At 32.7% G+C, this 5,638-nt stretch overlaps 1 pseudogene; it reads right to left on the bottom strand.

Annotated features, from left to right (window-relative positions):
• Positions 1-1,894: 1,894 nt before the first annotated feature.
• LOC113266491 (ADP-sugar pyrophosphatase-like) lies at positions 1,895-2,547 on the bottom strand (annotated as a pseudogene).
• Between the last annotated feature and the right edge of the window lie 3,091 nt (positions 2,548-5,638).

Here is a 5,638-nt window from a genome sequence, read left to right as displayed (position 1 = left end):
CTTAAATTCCATTTTAATATATGTAAAATCTAATGTAGTTTTAATTTATAATCTATGTCTAACCACCAAAACATGTTTTTTCAAAAATAGAAAATACAATTTTAAAGCAAAAGAAATAATACTGTCATATTTTAAAAAGCATAATGTCTTTGCTCTCCATGGCACATATGATAGTGGTGACTCATAGATTCAATGAAATGCTACAAAGCAAATGTCATGGTAAAGGACAACCATATACTTACAAATATGATGTAATGTTTTGAACTTTGTAATTAAAGTGTGCTTAATTTATTAAGTAGTAATTTCTTGGTTCATATGCAAAGCTAATGTTGATTATGTCTGATCCTGTAGCCTTTTACTGCTATGTTCAAACCATGTCAAAAGGAGTAAGTTACTTTAAGTGTAGTTCAAAGAGTTAGTATTAATTTTTATATAATCTGCTTACCTAAGTAAAATCATTCTATTATTCAGAAATCTCTGTTAATAGGCCATAGACTTAAGTAGGTGAATTAGAATACAAACTATTTATTTTGTGTGGGAGTGATACTTTGCGTGTGAGTGGAGACTGGTATTTAGAGATACCTTATTTTGTTTCTGATCTGCTTGGCCAGAACAGAAACATCTGTTTCAATTAAATTTTAAGAGAACCCTATTTACCCTGCAAACAGGTAAGATATTTGATTCTAAAAAGTTTTTTTTTTCTTTTTCTTTTTTTTTTTTTTTTTTTTTCTCGGTGGGTCAATTATTTGTTTGACCCATTATCCACAGAACGTGAAATCATCCCGGGGCTACCTCTGCTTCTTCCTTGGAAAAAGTAAGAAGCCTGCTGGAGCAGAGCAGATGACCACAGGTAAGTAGTCTTAGGTGCAAACAGGTGTTGGAACTGCAGGGGGTAAAGCACCAGTTTTGACACAAGGAAGAATCTTAAAAAGATCTTTTTTCAACTATTTTTAGACTCCTGTCTAAGAAACCCTGACTGGTTTCAATCTCCCTGCAGGAGCCTGAATCTGATACTAGAATTCAAATAACAGTAGAGGCATGGCCCTGTTTTATAGTCAAATTTAGGAACTGTAAACTACAGTGAAGTTCAACTATACCTAGAAGGTGAGATTTAATTGTCCAAAAATGAAGTCGGATGGCGAATAATCATCTAAGCCTGGTAACCTGGTATATTGTGTTAGATAAACAAATGAGTAGAAGAAAGTGTTAAATCTAAGAGATAATTCCAAATGTCATTCATAAGTAGCTTTCTATGAATTAAGGTCTCAAAGGTCTAACTTGTCTTCCAGACTTCTTATCATAGGTAAATGCTTTCTGTTTCCCATTGGCATAAGAGGAGGTTTGGAATATATGTTTAACTTTTATATACCTTCAGAAGATGTTAGTGACTTCTTCCATTCCCTCAAGCCGCAAAATACCTTTCTGCCTTAAAACTGGGTTTCTGGGTGCCTTTCCTATATTCAAGCTGATCATAAGGCCCTGTTCCCATTCTTCACCAACTTTAAGTAAAAATCCTAAAATGGCACAGGTATCTCTCATTCCCATTAACTGCCCTTTCACTTCAGAGGCATTACTCCTCATTGTCTACTAGTGTTGAACATCTTTCCCATAACAGCTCTGTTGTTAATGCTAGGTTAGTGCTGAACCAGATTTGACAAATAATTTCTTGAACATGATCTCATCTTTTTTTTTTTTTTTTTGGCTTCTTCCCAGCATCTAATATTTATGTTCTGTCATTGTTTCAGACACTGCACTTGTGGTTTTTTTTTTTTTTTTCATTCTCTGTTGCCTTAATTTTATGAAAAAGTTAATTTCAAATTAAGCTGAATACAAAGTCTTAGTGAGGGAAGTCTGACGATCTCATTTACAAAAACATGGCCACTGTCCTTTGGCCTTAAAATTTCAGGAAGGACACTTTACATGGCTTTGTGTTTGCATGTGTCAGCAGCAGAGCATAGTACTAGACTCTGGCATCCGTTGTCAGACGTTCTTCAGCTCCCAGAGCATCAAGTCTCTTTAGCAGATCATTTTTTGGTAAAGACATCACTTCCACAAAGTCTCCATCCCTGGCTTTGGCTTAGGTCTTACATTTTCAGCATCATCTTCATTAAGTCACTCACAAAGTGTGCATACAGTTGCACATACCTGCATCCGTACATTCAGCTGGACAACAGTCAATATCACCTCCGTAGCCAGTCTCTCTCTCAAGTTCCAGAAGAGCAGCTGCTTCTGGGTTTTCCTTATCATCTGTGGGACCTGTGGGGACTCCGAGGCCTTAGCCTCCCAGTGGCAGGCAGACCTTTTTTCCCAGAATGGCACATTCCTCGTGAAGAGTTCTTTGCAGTGCTGAGACAACTGCCATACCATCATTCAACTGCCCTCTCCCAGCTGTAATTTTCACAGCTGCCCAAGTTCTAGTTTTACCAGTAAGAGCCATATACACTGTTTTTTTTTTTCGAGCTTAACCCATTTTCCTTCTGAAATTAACTCCTCTAAAATAATAGCCTGTTCGGTATTTTCAGAATTGGTCGGTTCTTGGTTTTTCATTTTCCATTTTCCAGTTAGTCTTCACCGACCTCAGGCAAGAAGTTCATTACCGAGGTTTGGGGCAAAGGGAAGGATGCTCCTTTGGGAAAGAGAATGAAAAAAGAAAGGACGAGTCTGAGACAACAGCCTTGGAAGCCTTTCATAGCCCTGCCAAACCATTTTAGTCTTCTCTGGAATTGTAAGACAATAATTTGTGTTGTTTTAAGCCACTAAGTTTGTGGCAGTTTGTTAGAAGAACAATAAGAAACTTACTCAGATGGGAAAGGACATCCTAAGAAGAAGAATCTGCAAAATGCAAAGCCTCGAGGCATGACCTTTTCAGAAACGAAGGGAGGTTTGGAGTGCTTTGAGTCCATAGTCTGGTATAAGAACGGCCGAGGAAGAGATTCATGACAATTGAGATAGGTAAGGTTACTTAAAATCAGACAAAGGTCTTCTGCATTTTTAAAGCAGATTTCTACCTTATAAAATAATTCTGGCAGTAATGAGCTGGAAACACTGGAGGTATAAGACCAAGAGGCTTTTTATATTCTATATGATTTTACTATTTTCTAGTCATATTAGCCCTTCACAAATGCTTAAATTAGAAGAGCACAAGAGGATAGGTTTAGTTAAATCTAATAATGTCTTCTATCATGCTTTTTTTCTTTGTTCATAATGATTCCTTATTTCGTCTTCTTTTCTTATAGGAATGAGCATAAAAAAATCATTACAATAAGAGTAGCAGTGTATTGTAATTTCTCCTAGGTACCTTACCATACGGTACCTGTCTCTGTTATTTAATTTAACTTGATCTGTTGAAAATCAGGTTTGTAAGGGCTCATATGTCATACTCATTAAAATGTCATATTCTTTAAAGTATCTAATTCCAAAGAGACATGCATCCTTTAATAAGATAAGAAACATTTTCATGCTCTACAGCTAAGAAGTAAAAATTCAAAAAAGTCCAATGAACAAAATAAAATGCATTTTAAAATAATACCGATCATTAGGCAGATAATTTTTGCCTATTCAAATCTTTGGTTTAATAATTCATTTGTCTAGGAAAATGCAACTGACTTTGAACGAATCCAATTAGATATTTAGGAAAATGCAATTTGTCTACCTATAATAATAAACAACTTAAAAAAATAATTCTCAGTCTCAAAGGATATGAAAGTAAAGAGTATCGATGCTCATTTAACATTAATAATAAAAAATGAAAATGAACACAAACTTGACATATCATTTTATGCTATCTAAAGTACACATTTTTTAAAGTTATCTCAGTAATCCTGAAGTGAAAATAGAATACATATTCCTCACAAGAAGGATTTACAACCTGTATAACATTTTTTTCTACAATTTTGTAAAACTAATGTCATTATATAGAAAAAAATCATAAGATGCCTATGCTTATTGATATTATAATTAACTTATTTTAATAGCAATAATTCAATAAATTATTCTATCCCTTTTCTTATTTTAAATAAATAATCCAATGGAAATAAAAAATAAATTATCATAAAGATGTTAGTTAATGGTACATACTAAATAAAATTTTAAAATTAGAAATAATGCAGTTATCTAACATGAAAGTGTTAAATCATCATACATCAACATCAACACATTATCCATACATTAAATATAATGACTATGAAAAATTTATAGAAAAATAAAAGTGGCTTAGTGTAGATAAAGTGGAAATATCACAATACTGTGAACACTATGATAACAAGCTGCGTTTATGGGTAGATCTTGATATGTCAAAATGAAATGTAATTGATGTGGTTAAATTGTGTTTTTTTCCTTTTGTTTGTTTTTAAGTTGCCTTTTACATTTTTTAGGGAGAATTTTTTTAAGTTAATGGAATTTCATTTATAACTAAAGAAGTAATTATCTTTGCGAACAATGTGAAATCCAGATATATCTTGAAAATTGTTGTTTGAAAAATGCAGAAAACTGACAGAAAAGTTGCATTTTTAATTCTCTAAATATTTAGGTGTGTTCTTATTTTTTGATTTAGCTTTAAGTGTAGGAGTAGCTATATTGAAACAATATTTTGAAATGTTTTTGTATAAAATAAATGACTACTCTTGCTTTTAGGCATGGCGTCATCACATGTTTCATGATATCCAGAGATTTTTCCTTCTTTCCATCAATCTTGTATATTTAATTAATACTGCCGAAATCTATAAGAAATCCCTTGGAGAGATCTTGGTATCCCCAGAATAGCCGACATGATAGCAGGAGGTGAAGAGAAACTTATGTGACCTGAGGTTTACTCTGTATCCAGACACCTAGGTTTTCTAAAGATCTGCTATTCATAATAGTAATTTCTCTTTTTATATGGTATCTATCTTACTAATTCAATTTTCTATTCTTATTAAACTGGCTAGAAAATTTAGAACATGCTAAAAATATCCTGTTAAGTAGAGGCACCAATGTCTTATTCCTGGTTTTGATATTCATGACAAGTGCTTCATTTTTATTATGGTATGTATAATTACATTTTGGTAAAGTTTCTTTATCATATTTAAGCATTCTTTCTTATAGTCCAATTTCACTTAAATTTTTATTTGCAATGTTCACTCAAATGCATAAAATACTTTTTTAGGCCTTAAGTATGCTTATTTTTTTTTTTAATTGTGCACTTTTGGAATAAACATCAGTTGATTATGATGAATCACTTTATCGAAACATTATTGACTTCAATGTGCCATTATTTTACTCATACTTTTTGCATTTAAGCTCACAACTAAAATTTCTCTATGCATTTTGTGTACTATATTTGTCAAGCTGTACTGTTACTCTAATGATGGATTGATATCATTTTTAGTGGGCTGTAAACATTTTGTTCAATGAAAATTAACTAAAACACCCCCCAAATTAGATGAACCTGGTACCTTATTTACAAATGAGTATTTAAAAAATACTTCCTGGTGGGTAATATGGTTATTATTGTATGTCTATGTGTTCTACATCTTTTTGCATCCACTTTAGTCATTTCTTGAGCATGATCCATTTTCTCTAAGTTTCTCTAAATTACTACATAGTTCTTAAGTCTTTCTTCTCTTGTGATTATATACGGTTTTTCCTTCTCAGTCTTTAT

Source organism: Ursus arctos, unplaced genomic scaffold (genome assembly GCF_023065955.2).
Source record: "Ursus arctos isolate Adak ecotype North America unplaced genomic scaffold, UrsArc2.0 scaffold_3, whole genome shotgun sequence".
Classification (NCBI taxonomy): Eukaryota; Metazoa; Chordata; class Mammalia; order Carnivora; family Ursidae; genus Ursus; species Ursus arctos.
This window is presented reverse-complemented; position numbering and strand designations above follow the sequence as displayed.